General features: G+C 33.2%; 1 protein-coding gene across 1 annotated transcript in view; it reads right to left on the reverse strand.

The window, feature by feature from the left end:
* Nucleotides 1–15,790, reverse strand: part of LOC138314345 (cingulin-like) — a 33,175-nt gene that overhangs the window by 14,191 nt on the left and 3,194 nt on the right. The window lies entirely within an intron of this gene.

Here is a 15,790-nt window from a genome sequence, read left to right on the forward strand (position 1 = left end):
GGTAAACATGAGTGCTTTGTTGTGGCCATGGAAGTATGTAGCTTCCGTACATTAGAGACTGGCTAACAGGTGAAATTGATTCTATTATATAGATACATATCTAACACATTACAACACGATCGAATCGATTACGGAACATTGAAATAAAAACAACATTAAGAATTACGGCAAAATATTGACATTATCTGTTTGTAATGTAATTATTGTGTGTTTGAATGTTTGACTTTGTTAGTAATTTTGACGCCAAACTACTACAGTTGTGTGACATGTTCTTGTAACAGGTTTGGTATGCCCTCACACTGTCCTGTTTTCATTGTAAACAAAGAGTAAAATTCCATTGGATAGTCTTTGCACTCAGATTCAGAGTTTGTTTGATGTTGACTTTGTTTAATGCATGTTTATCACATTGTGTAATTTCATTTTTAATGATCTTGTTCCTTGTTGATTTTGTCAACCCCTTGGAAATATGCACTTCCCTGTATATGACGTAGAAGTATTAAAACATTGGGACATTGGAAGAAATCATGTTATTGGATTTAGTCAAGCTACTATGACCATTAAGTATATACTAAGCTATGTAGTACTTAAGTAATTTTTAGCAACATTTTTTGCAAACATTTCGACTTGGTTATATTAATGATTAGTGATGTGCGTTAACTTGCTTGACAATTTAATTGATCATTCATCTCCATGAGCAAACTTCATTCATGTATTTCAAATTCAACGAATTTTATTCCAAAACGCAAATGGCGAACTTATCGTAGTCATCGTCATCAAAGTATACCGTTAAATTGTTATAAATAGTCCGAAATATCTAATTGTCAACACTGAAATTATGCTTTCAAATATCAAAGTACAAACTCTTGTTTCCCAGATAAATATGTAACTAAATAGTCAATTAGATAATAATCGGATGAAACATTATTTATAAAAGATGCTTAACGAGAGCTATGTTGATTCCCGCATAGCTTGGATTTCTTATTTTTTTAGCATTTATTATGATATATCTAAAATAAAAAACACCATCCTATTCCGGTTTGTTTATTAACAAATATTACTAAACATTATAAAGTATATGTCGTTCACAAGTATGGAATGCATTTATAAAGTTTGATAGATATACTACAGAATTTAATTATCTTACAAAACATAAATGGATAGTCCTATCTCTGATACTTCCTCAAACTTAAAAAAGAAGGCATGATTTATTTCATTTTCCATAATGCCACGCACTTTCAAAAATAAACCTACGCGTGAAAGCATTTTATAAATATGATTAAAATTTCAAATGCACGCATGAATAGAATTGAAGGAAATATTTAAAATTACGGTACTCTATCAACTACATTTGTATGATAGATTTACAGCTATTTCATTTTATCATAAGAATATATCGGAGATTTATCAGACACAAAGGTATTGCAGATTTTTAATTGCATTATCCTTTAATAAATACTTCTGAAAAAAATAACACAAACGTGCCTGATCATTTTGTCTTGTTTTCTATGGCTGTTGTGCGACTCGTCCATGCAGTAAATATGATGAGGATATAATTATATTCAATAACGTTAACTTATTTTTTCAGCTTTACTGACCCGTTATGGCAGTAAAAATGATTTTCAATTATATGTAATTTATTGGCCTTTAATGTGTTGTCCACGATATATCTGAAAACCGCATTGGAGATATCTAAAAACGCTTGTGTATTTTATATTTGATTTTATGTAATCCGCAAGGCTCTTTAAACTAAACTTTTGAACTTTCTATTTAAAATCCTTCTGGAAATGTTCCAAATGTGTCAACAGGATATCGGTCAAGTTCATTTAATCTTGATAAGTTTTTGATGATAACTTAACCGATTAATTAAGCATTATTGCATGACTGCACACCACATGTGACATAAAGAAATGAACGCATATTAATTTGAATGGATTCTCTCTTGGAATAGCTATGAAATTGTTGACGTGAATATCCTATTAATGGTCTTTTTTATTCGAAAAACATTTAGTCAGCATGAAGAAAAGTATTATTTAAATGCAATCGTGAAACAAAAATTATTGACATGAGTTATCGAAGATTGTACCGCAAAGTATGCATTAAATCTTTTGAATAACTTTCCTATGAACTAGAAAAGCCACTTAAATGCAGCGACATCCTAGGAAAATTGTGAAATTTATAGTTTATTATTTGGTTTTAAACTTGTTCATTCTAACGCATTTTAATTTAAATCAGGAATACGCTTTGCTATCAACACAATGTAGAAGGCTACTTCAGAATATTGATTGCATTTTGCACTGCAGATTTCTCCAACTTAAACTATGTCAGAATATACTTAATGAAACTTTTGAGAGATGAACCGCGGAAATAACAAAACAAATTGATAATAATAAATAATTAAGAAAATCCTAGACCGAATAGGACGATCATCGATTAATTTAATGCTGATAAACATTCACTAAATCAAAACAAGATCGTCTTTTGCTATTTGACAAATGACATCGCTGAACATGTTATACAATGTATGTTACTTGTTGCTCTAAAATAACATTGTAAAAAATCAATCAGTCACATGGACAATCAACGATAAGTTAACTCCAAACAAAAAGGGAATAAAGTGAACCAACTCAAAATTGACAAAGTACAATGTGTTGATAGAAACACCAGACAAAGAGGATCACTTACATCCTGGGGTTTTTTAGAATAGGAAACATAAAAATGATAGACCAGGAAACCGATAAATCAATAAACGATTAACTATGAAACCGATTAACAAGAGTTAATAAAAAAAAACTTTTTTTCAAGTACTAATGTACTTCGTTTTCATATTAAATCTTTATGGGGAAAAATATTTATCCGAAATTTATGTTTACAAAAAAAAAAAAAAAAAAAAAAACAAAAACACATGGACATAACACTATTGACAGGTTTATATCTCTTTAACTGTAAGATACCTCATGACATCACGTGATTCACTATCAGTGACGCGGCAATCAGACGTGAAAATCAACTGAATAAACGTTATTCAATGAGAAACGTGTACGAATAAACTAACAAACCAAATGTTGTAACATATGTCTTAATCCAGTCATTACGCCTGATATGCGATAATCCTCAACATATAAACGGGGGTCCTTATGACGCATGTGAAACCTGATCTACAATGACATCTAAATGTAACTGATCATGACGTATGTGTTATAAACGCGTTGAGATGTGTTATGCTTTAAACATGCTGTGATAGGTCGTCAGTCGTTTATTTCATAATCATATATCTTGTGATTTGAACAAGGATGTTTTTGCTACTCTATATTTGAAATATATATACTGGTACATATTCTTTGTTGGTAACAGATGGATTGGGGTGACTGGATTATGTTTCTGTCGCCAAAAATGTTATTTATATTGCCTATATTACACAAAACCAGATTATGGTTTATATTTACTTTGAAATGTAGAAGTAAAGCTGCAACAAAATACCATCACAGACACGAATATTCCGATTTTGCATATTACAGAGATATTACAGAGGTAGGTATTGATTGTGACGTCATATGTTTGCGAGCATAACGTCATACGTTTCGGAGAAAACGACGTGAATTGTGCTCACAAAATAATGACGTAACAATCGATACCTACCGGCAAGGGAGCTAACTCTGTAATATGCAAAGACGGAATACTACACAACACTAGGGATCATCACATGGACTTTGCATTACTTTCACTGTTGGTAAGAAAATCGACAACTTCAATTGATTCTTTTAAATATATCTACGATGCTTCCAAATTCTTGGCAAGAAATGTATCGACACATTGCTATAGACAGGCCGTTGCATGAATAACTTCGTCTTAAATGTATCAACTTTGAGGGGGGACAAGACTGGCATATATCGTTTGTTTGATTATTGAAGTTTTAATTAATACATACAATATAACTCCAACACTTTTTGGTAATCATGATTTCGGCAGTCATTTTGAGTCCAGCACACCACGTAGAACGTTTGATTTCCCACAATCTGAGCATGTCCTCTGCGTGACACTGGACAAACTGAGATGAGTAGGTTTATTCAAGCCTGCTCACAATTCATGAAAGTGAAAGTTGATTAAGAGATATTTATATTAATAAAAAGGATTTCAACGTGCTCTTCCCAAACAAAGCTTGGTGTTGAAAAATTAAAAGCAATCAATCTGTTCAATATTGTCTGAGCTTAATGTATTAAGTTGCTATCACGATTCTATTTCTAATACCCCATGCGTTGTAGGTGAAAATAGTGAATAATATACTCAATAACAAAAAAAAAAGATAATTTGAATTGATATCTATTATAAATACGGGTATTGAATTTGTAGAAAAATCATTGTAATATTTTGAGTTACGTTTACAAACACAGACGGGAGTTGAAGTATTGAAAATATTTCAAAACAATAACTCATCTTAATTTCGATAATTAATTGAAGTTGTCAGTGAGAGGAAAAGAATCAATATCAAGCATGTGTCGTCGTCATTGAAAAGAAATTGATTACCCCTAATACAGATAATTGAGTCCAAGTTGCATGAACGGTTCCGTTACAACCAATTGAGTTAGATAGACGGGAATCCATTTACAGATCTAACCATTCATGCCATATAACATAAGAAAGATAATTTCAAACTCTTGATTTTCTATGTTGCACAATGCGTGGAGAATTATGCATTTAATTATTGATGTCGCTCTCACTTACCATGATCATTTGTACGTATATGGTCAATATTGTTTAGACGGTTATGATATACGGCATTCGAATTGTGACTCGGCGTAATATTTCTGAGTAAATAATATGGCGCTGCCTTGCTGTATCTTTTCTCTAGCGATATTTGGTAGAGCTAACCATATAGAGTGACGAATACATAAGCACAATTGTATTTCAATTAATTACCATGAAAGTTGTTTTTTCTGTTTTGTAACGAAAATCTTGAAAATAGTAGCCGCGAAAGAAAGTCATTTTATAGTAATTAGTCTCTGCTTATTCTTTCATACTTTTACCGTTATATTAACGTGTATACAATGCATACAAAGCTGGAAATATCAATCAGATGATAAAACAATTTTTTTATGTGTAATTTAACTCGTGAAATATGAATTGCAAGAGTATATTAATTTAACGCTTTTTAGGAAATCAATAAAAGTTATATTTATCATTACATTATAACGTTAACATAAATCATTGTTAATTTGATTTTTTGTTCGCTGTCATACTTGATGTTTCAAGCAACGGTCGAGTGATCAAAGGGTCTTCTATTTTGCGATGTTCAAAGTCAACAACAGACAAAATTCATTAATCATTTTTGTGTCAACATTTCACATTATAATGATTTAACTGATAGTTTGGTTTAACATAGAGAAACTACTCTTTTTGCCCCTGCTTTTTAATGAATAAAAGTGGGTTAATAGGACCGATGTACACGGAAAGAAAAGTGACTTCACCATCATTTACATACATTTTAAAAACAATTCGAATTTGGTTGCATACAAATTGTTAAACTTTCGAAGAAAAGTCCATATTTTCATTCCTGTCAATCGAAACACAGTGTCTCGTGCACCTTATGATAATTTCTTTTACAATTTTTTGATCAGTATTTTGTATTGCAATATGGAAAATCTATGGAAGTGGCTTATTTATATTCTGATATGCAATTGGCATTAACAAAATATTATAACTAACAATGAATGTTTATAAATAGATACTACAGAACATAACAAAACAGTATAATGTGGGTAAACATATACTTAGGGGATACAATCACAGAATCGAAGTATATTTCATAATTTAGCAAGTTTAAATCACAAATGGACATGTATAGACACCTTACCAAATAGTCTTCATGTGGAGGATATCTATAGCATCGATAGGCTGGAGATTGGGCGCTCTGGTCATCAGACACGTTGTTAATTATTTGTTTATTTATCCTGCAACTGTCCCACATACTGACCGATAACTACTGCCGGATAAACTTGTGCTTTATCCGTCAATACGATATGCTTTATCCGTCAATACGATCATGTGAATTTGTTCCATATCTAACGGAACTTTTTCTAACTTGACCCAGAACTTGAACCTTCCGGTGAATGAAACGTCATTCAGTCCCGCTAAAACGTGACGTCACATTCATCGAAATGACGTCATTTTTACGATATCGAAAATCTCGTATGGCGGTGTCGTCTTTTTCTTGGCTCATGACAAAGGTATGTATTGTTAAGTAATTCTTTAATGGGTATTTATTGCTATTTGAGTATTTTCATTTCCTTTCAGTGATATATCACCCTGAATAGAATTACGGTTACTGTTTGTGAATGCGCTTATTTATTTCCCACGGCAGTAAAAAGGAGTACACTCTCATTCGGTTAAGTGAATGAATCTTTACCTCCGCATCAAAGAAGCGTCTCGCTTCGAGCGAAACAAAGTAAGGAAGTGTCAATTTGCTTTCGTTTTGAAAGCCATAATGGTTGCAGGATAAACAGAATACACGGTTAGTATCTTACAATACAAGTTTTATTTTGGTGCTCGACACGGAAAGCCGAGATGACTCGGCAAAGCCTCGTCATCTCGGCTTTCCTAAGTCTCGCACCAAAATAAACCTTATATTGTAAGATACTAACCGTGTATTCTCTATATATCATGTGCTATAAACTGATTGGATGACAAGATAAACTTTAACTGAACTACTTTTTCCTTAAGGTCACGTCACTATTTGTCAACAGTACTATTAGATATTTTAAAGTTACACAAAGCGAGTGTCTCGCATAACATTCAAAACATAAAATCTAGTGTAAATACCATACTCGTATACTTTCTATGTAATTACATGTACAACAACTCTGGAGAGATTTGTTAACCGTTAACTGTTGAACAGACTTTTTCTGCATATTTGACAATCTTGAGACATTACATTTCATCCATTGTGGTTGTTATGCACTGAGGTCGTATTCAAAGTAACAAAATAAATTCAAAATAAATCCTTGCAAATCTTTCATATTCGATGATAGACTTGGTACGTTGAACCATAAACGAAAACATATATGTCGCACTAAATGTCAACGTCTTTGATGTAAGTTATACTGCGCCATCGTCATAAAAAAATTGTATAACCAATAAAGTTTTTGATGGTTGTAAACTTTCATTTCAACATACGAAATGTACCTATTTTATTGGTGTTGAACGTTTTTTTTTTTCTTTTCAAGCACACGGGCGCAAAAACTAAAATAAATTTTATAGGACGAATTCTTTCATTGTGTACAATCTACAAACGTATTGCCTGTAACATTCATTCATTTGTATCTATCATAGTTCTGGTTCTTATGTTTAAATGTCCAACCCGCCTTTGACGTTGCAACAATTACAGTTACTCTGACAGGATGTTTAACAATAGAAACACGATGTAGACAAACTACAGTTAGCATTACCCAACATTCCTTATGGTTATAAGAAAATGGGTATTGACTGGCAAGCGTGACCTCACATCAACACTTGGAGCTTAACAAGAAATATAGGACAAAATCACCATTATCATTATCAATATCATAATCATAAAATTTATTATTGACCTTCTGAGACCACGATTGCAGAGTCTAGATTAATTCTGCAAATTACCTCATGATCGTCCTTGATAATCAAGGGGTTACTTTCACTGTCATTATATCCACTCTTAAACTATTTCATAGCAAAATGGAATCTTCTATGTTTGACAGCAAATAAGAAGGTATAGTTCAGTACTTTGATGAAATGATGAATTGAATAATGATATACTGTGGATGACTGTGTGGCTTTGAAGTTGACCGTCGCTTTCTTTGTAATATTGAAGGTAATCTCTGCAGGCCTATGGTTGGGCATGCTTTTTCTCCAGAACTGACTTCACTTTTACAATGAGACAGTCCCGGGGTGGATATAACGACAGTGAAAGTAACCCCTGGACAATCGAGGATGTCTCACTACATTAGCTGTTAATATTTTGCATTGCAATATTTCTTTTATATCCTTGCTTTCATTTTACCCACTTGCTCATTTCCGAAATAACCGTTATCAAACGAGGACATTTAAACAAGCAGTTTGTAATAGGTAGTGAACTAGTGAACTTACACATCTTAAAAGTACAAGTATACTTCCAGTGAGGAGATTAAACCAATCTTTGAAAATTCCAAGGGTCAGCTTTTAATGACAGTGTTGTTCAATCATACAGTCTAGGGGACATTGACACTTTTCAAACATTGCACTCAGCGATGTATATATATTATATCTAGTTATATATTACTAGCATTGTGGTGAATGTATGATAAATTGAAATGTATGACCTTGTAGGATAACAATAAAGGTCTACAAAGGTGATACGGTACAGTATTGGAAAAAAAACATTGTAAAATATTCATATTGTGAATTCTTAAATTAGCTTCGTGACTCTCTTTGAAAGATGTTTTGTGAAATGAATAATATCCTCATGTATTTCTATTATTTGTCGTGCAAACATGTTGATATTCATTCTTCAATTAAAATTGTTGTTTCTAACAATGATGTTTTCCTAATACATTATTCAATATTTGAAATGAAACATATAACTCATATCATTTTTATCTTTATAGTGTGTGTGTGTGTGTTTTTTTTCTTCTTCTCGTTTTGTTTTGTTTCTTTGTTCCAAGGATACGTGTAAGACTACGATGTCTGATAATAGCCATTGATCGCCAGATCTTTTGTGATTAAACTAAAAATGAAAATGATTATATATTAAACGGAAATCTTATAGAATTTCTTGTCTACCCGGTTTATCTGGTTATTGCTTAGAAGAGTGTATCATCCTATTAACGACCACGGCCATTTAAGGACCGTGTGTCTTGATGTCCCTTTGTGATAGTGTTACTCTTGCCCTTTTTATAGTGCTATCTCACTGAAACATTCGGTCAAAGATACTGAGCAACACATCCATCCAGTCATTTTATACAACACTCCCATTCAGTCACTTTATACAACACATCCATCCAATCACTACATTAAACAACACATCCATCCAGCATTTTATACACCACATCCATTCTGTAACTTCCAACAACACATCCATTCGGTCACTTTATACAACACACCCATCCAGTCACCACTTTAAACAACACATCCATCGAGTCACTTTATACAACACATCCATTCAGTCACTTTATACAACACATCCATCAGTCACTTTATACAACACATCCATCAGTCACTTAACAACACATCCATTCAGTCACTTTATACAACACATCCATTCAGTCACGTTATACAACACACATCCATCCATCCAGTCACTTTATACAACACATCCATTCAGTCATTTATAACACACATCATCATCAACCACTTTATACAACATCACTTACCACACTTCAGTCACTTTATCATACATACATACACACATCCATTATACAACATCAGTCACTCACACTATTATATACAAACAACCATCAGTCACTTATACAACACCATCCATCCACCATCACTTTATCATTTATACAACACCCATCCATCACTTATACAACACACATCCATCACTTTATTATACAACACCCATCAGTCACTTCATACAACACATCATACACATCCATCAGTCTACATCTTATACAACACCATCCATCACTATACACACATATACATCACACATCCATTCCATCAGTCTACTAAACACACACCATCAGCCTTATACAACACATCCATCATCATTATACAACACACATCACACATCAACCATCCATCCCACTTAACAACCACCATCATCACTTAACAACCACCATCCAGTCATTATACAACACCATCATCATTTAACAACACACACATCATCATTTATACAACACACATAACATTCACTTATACATCACACACAACCATCCATCCGCGTTATACAACACATCCATTCAGTCACTTTATACAGCACATTTATCCAGTCACTTTATACAACACAACCATCCAGTCACTTTATACAACACACCCATCCAGTCACTTCATACAACACATCCATTTAATCAATTTATACAACACACCCATCCAGTCACTTCATACAACACATCCATTCAATCAATTTTAATCAATTTATACAACACATCCATCCAGTCACTTCATACAACACATCCATTCAATCAATTTATACAACACACCCATCCAGTCACTTCATACAACACATCCATCCAGTCACTTTATACAACACATCTATTTAGCCACTTTATACAACACATCCGTTCAGTCACTTTATACAACACATCCATCCAGCCACTTTATACAACACATCCATCCAGTCAATTCATACAACACATCCATTCAATCAATTTATACAACACACCCATCCAGTCAATCTATACAACACATCCATCCAGTCACTTCATACAACACATCTATCCAGTCACCTCATACAACACACCCATCCAGTCACTTCATACAACACATCCATCCAGTCACTTTATACAACACAGCCATCCACTCACTTCTTACAACACACCCATCCAGTCACTTTATACAACACATCCATTCAGTCAATTCATACAACACATCCATCCAGTCACTTCATACAACACATCCATCCAGTCACTTTATACAACACATCCATCCAGTCACTTCATACAACACATCCATTCAATCAAGTTATACAACACACCCATCCAGTCACTTTATACAACACATCCATTCAATCAAGTTATACAACACACCCATCCAGTCACTTTATACAACACATTCATCCAGTCACTTTATACAACACATCCATCCACTCACTTTATACAACACATCCATCCAGTCAATTCATACAACACATCCATTCAATCAAGTTATACAACACACCCATCCAGTCACTTTATACAACACATCCATTCAATCAAGTTATACAACACACCCATCCAGTCACTTTATACAACACATCCATTCAATCAAGTTATACAACACACCCATCCAGTCACTTTATACAACACATCCATCCAGTCACTTTATACAACACATCCATCCAGTCACTTCATACAACACATCCATTCACTCACTTTATACAACACACCCATCCACTCATTTTATACAACACGTCCATCCAGTCACGTTATACTGACAGCATACGAACCTGTAACACCAAACCCGGTACATTATGTGGTAAGCAGAGGAAGACAAACTGTGGCGTGTACTAGCTTGGGGGCAAAACTCTGATTCTTCCTCAAAGGGATGTGCGACCACATCATAACTAATAATGAGACGGGGGTATGTAGGGACTCTAAGTAGGTAAAAGAAAACATTGTGTGATACAGAATATCGCCCACTGTTAACGTCAGAGAACAACAGACCTATACAAACAATGAATCCATTTATTGTTTTCGTGAAATGAAAATTTTTGAACAAATGTCAACAAAATAATATTAATTTAAACCGAATTCATAATACATAAACGATAAGGGGGGATTTTTACTTTATATGAATCGGCCTTCACGTCTTTTCAGCATGTCTAAGTAAAAAAAAGCCTTATAAAATAGAGGTGACTTTTCAAGGGATTTCTAAAGATCAGTGGAACAAAGAGACGTATGATAATTGTAAATGATGAATGATGTGATTATATGCAGTAAGTAGCCCTGAAGTAATTAGACAGTCCCACAATTTACCTCCACAACTTACACGGTTATATGTGTAATCAGCTGATATCACGCCAGGACATTTGTGTTTCCAAGGGTGAATTTGTCACCCTATAATTATGATCAGATGTATTCACATGACTTTCATTATATATGGTTTAAATCATATCACAAACGTTTATTGCACAGGTGATAATTAATAATTATACTATGAATAATTATATGTTTCAATATTTACAGTGCATGCGTCCTGTAATATTTGATACAAAGAATGACTGTCTCAAAATTAAAAAAGAAGATATTTTTTCTTCATTTGCAGTATCCAAACATCAAGTCATGTGCCACTGTTTATGGTAAATGTCACAAGTGTCAGAAATGCAATCACGTTAGATGACAGTACACCAAAGAGGACACACACTTTACCTGGTTTGAATATCTTTTAGACACTTTCTTCTATTAGGTGTCTTTGTAGAAGTCGAATTATGACAATACACACTTTCAAAAAAGCCCAAAAATTAATTAATTTATCTATATAAGAGCTAAAGTTCTTTGTATCATATGCAGATATCCAAAATACATGATTATTTCAATATCAAAATATGTGGACATGAAAAAAGGCTTGTTGGATTGGATTTTATTTAAAAAATATATATAATCCTCATCATTTCATTGCAATTTGAAAAAAACTAACTTTTGTAATAAGTTTCAAGAGAACCGCAAGTTACGCAATTCCGTTTCCTGCATATCTTTATAGTACAACCGGACTATTTTCTGAAAACAAGTTAACATTTTAAGGGAAAAAATATTAATTTTGACCGCCGCAGCGACGTTACAAGTCTGCATGGGTAGCAATTGTATCCTACCTTAGAATACACGAGTGTATTGCATATGGTACACTAGTATTATACTCATCACATCGTGGTACACACGACATCGTTCTGAGGCATTTTGAATCATTCATTGGGTAGCTTTGTTGTACCACATGCAACCTACATGCCATCCTTTAATCAGTTTGAATAATGACTCGACAGAATACACGCATGTTTGTAAAGAATCTTCGATGAAACATATACTTAAGCTTCAAATACATATTTTCTGGTTTATTTTTCATTTTTATTCATGGTTGGGTTTTATTCGTCTCCCACATGTATCGTCAAAAATTATTATAATAAACTCACTTACGTGACCTAACATTCACTGATTAGAGCCATATAATGTGTAGTAAAATGTGTTTTACATATATAAGTTAATTGTAAAGCAATAATATAGATGTATGGTGGAAAACTATTTGAATATGATTTATACACGTAGCTTATATTTTAGATAACTATCGATTGGCTGTTTATGATGACTAGGCGAATATTATTATTTCTTGTACATTTAGTATTTAAGAGTCACAATTTCATGACCGATTATAGGTTGATAGCGATTTAGAGTCATGTAATTCTACTGTACATTTGCTTAAAACTTTTCCGCGGCGAATTTCGGACGCAAAATACGCGAAATTTATTGCACGCTATAACGATATGGTCTCCTCTGTTATCGTTCAGTATCATCCATTCCTCTGTTGTTGATATCTGATATTGATTTATAGTGCCATCCACAAATAACATTGATGTATATAAAAAAAATATCGTTGATAAATGAAGGAACGCGTTTTCCTCTGGAACATCTTATTTTATTTTCTAAATAAATTCTTCCATATGATTTTTTCTTTCTATTTACCCTTCATTTTCGGTTGGATTTAATTCATTTTTTGTGTGTGGGTTCGTATGTGTGATACCTGACTACATTTTACATGTTTACTGAGTTTATTGTAACTGCCATTGTAGCGGTAGTTGAATAGATACCATTGTGAATTGGATTTATGTGATCCAAATACTAAAATATTAAAACAAATATGACTAATACTAAAACCATAACAACAACGAACACGACAGAGAGATTATAAATTATTCATTGTTCGTGATGATCATGAACGATATAATATATTGATTGATGGATAATATTGATTATATTTGATTTTTTTTAGATTAGCAGTTTTATGATGCGTAAAGAATCATTTATTATGCAACATTACCATTTATATATTTAGTATTTATTATTAATCTAGAGCATCATCGCGACATAAACTGTTCACACGTCTGAAAGGTAAAAACTATGATTTACGTCCGTGCCTGATTAGACCATGTGATAACGAGTTTGCAAGGAAAAGATAAATAATTGATTCGGAGTAAAGATACATTATATACTAACAACATTGTCGTGTGTAAATGTCGTCAGGTTTACAGTTTTCAATTGAAATGAATTCGTTATAAAAATCTGTTAAACCATTTCCACAATATTGATATCCTTTCAATAGAAATTCATATACATATGTATATGGGTACAGGTGTTGATACGGTCTGTTTAAAATGTCGACAGTTTCATTTTACATTTATAGGTTCTTACAATTTAGGTTTTATTAGTTTAACGACCTATTGACAGCCAGAGTCATGTAAGGACGTACCAGGTTTGTTGGTGGATGTATCCAGACAAAAACCACCGACCAGCGGTCAGTACCTGGCAACTGCCCCACATGGGATACGGACTCGCATCCCAGAGGTGGAGGGCTTGTGGTAATATGACGTGACATTTTAACCACTCGGCCTCCGCAGCCACAGATTAATTCATACAAGCATAAAAAAAATTCGAAATGGTATCTGGTGACGTGTGGTATTTTGTAGTTATGTGAACATTCTGTGTAAGCGGCATTTCAAATCCATGCCTAAATGTAGTTTGTGTGGTATATATATTAATGGGCCTATCACAAATAGTACTTAATGCATCCTTAAACATGCATTGTCAATTGCTTTGAAGGACCAGTGATTTGATGATTTTAAATATATATAGTTGACAATCATTATCTATTCGATAAAACGACAAAAGATACTGTTCCGGCTTTACAACCAGAACCCAAAGACTATTGTGATTTACTTTTAATTTAAAATTCAGATAAAAAATACATAATTCAATCACGGCTGAAATATCAGAACACCGTCATAATTTTAAATCCTGTGAATATAATTTTCATCTTTGAATCAAAGGAAATATTAATTTATCTACTTTATTTTCTTTTATAACTTATTGCTTTGCAGAATCTATACTACGGTGACTGGGAACTGACTGACAAATATATATTGCGGTCAAAAACAATAGTATTGCTTAATTAATAACACAATATGTTAAAAGTGAACAAATTCAGTATGCAGTCAGGAAACCATTTCATTTGCGGGTTTTGTGGCGGAGTTTGGCAACCTCCCCATACAGTATTTTTTTTTAACTTGTATAATTGTTATTTTCGGATACATGCTTTTATTTCCTTATGTGTTATAAGGTTTTGTTATGCTATGGCTATGTAATTCGTATGTTGACATTTATATATTTATAGATTAACATATTGTGGTCATGTACATTATTTTTTTTTTTTTTTTTGTGACAGGACTGAAAATGCATAAATATAAGAATATAGTGTAGCTTGTCTAAACAGGAAGTCATCGGAACCAGGATAGTTGGCCAGCGAAATACACAGGAATCAGGATTATACTGTAATACATTAATTTCCATGTCCGTTCCCAGCCACCATCAAGTCACAGACAAATAAAATGAAGATATACGGTCTGTTCTGTCTTCACTACACATATATTTACGAGGTTTTTGTTAACCCTTTAAGCAACCTGTGCCTAAGTCTAAATTCACAAACGTTTTAAGTACTGAAAGGTCAATACAATGATCGATAGAGGTATTAGTGTCTTTGTTCTCCATCACAAAGATACCTAATTACAAGCCAAACTCTTCATTCGTTACCTACTTCAGTCCCGAATGACAAAGGTCTACCTAGTTTACCGTATACCTACACACGTTTTGTTTTAAGTCTCAATCATGTGACAACAGCTTTTGAATCTCTGGTATACTATCGTTTACCTTTTGATTGTTTGCCTTAATAGAGTTTATGAATGGACCAATTTGCTACATTTGTCCACGGTTTTGCCCTTTCGTAAGTCTCTCAGTACGGAGGATTATCCCCCAGATAACGGAGCGTCGATACACACAGGCTTTATTGACACATGCTATTTATAGACCGCGAGGAAGATATTGGTAAATATTGGTCTGTTTGCCTTTTGTGGGTTTGTTCAAATATGATATGAAGGTGTGAAAAAGGC

This window comes from Argopecten irradians, chromosome 2 (assembly GCF_041381155.1).
Source record: "Argopecten irradians isolate NY chromosome 2, Ai_NY, whole genome shotgun sequence".
Taxonomy (NCBI): Eukaryota; Metazoa; Mollusca; class Bivalvia; order Pectinida; family Pectinidae; genus Argopecten; species Argopecten irradians.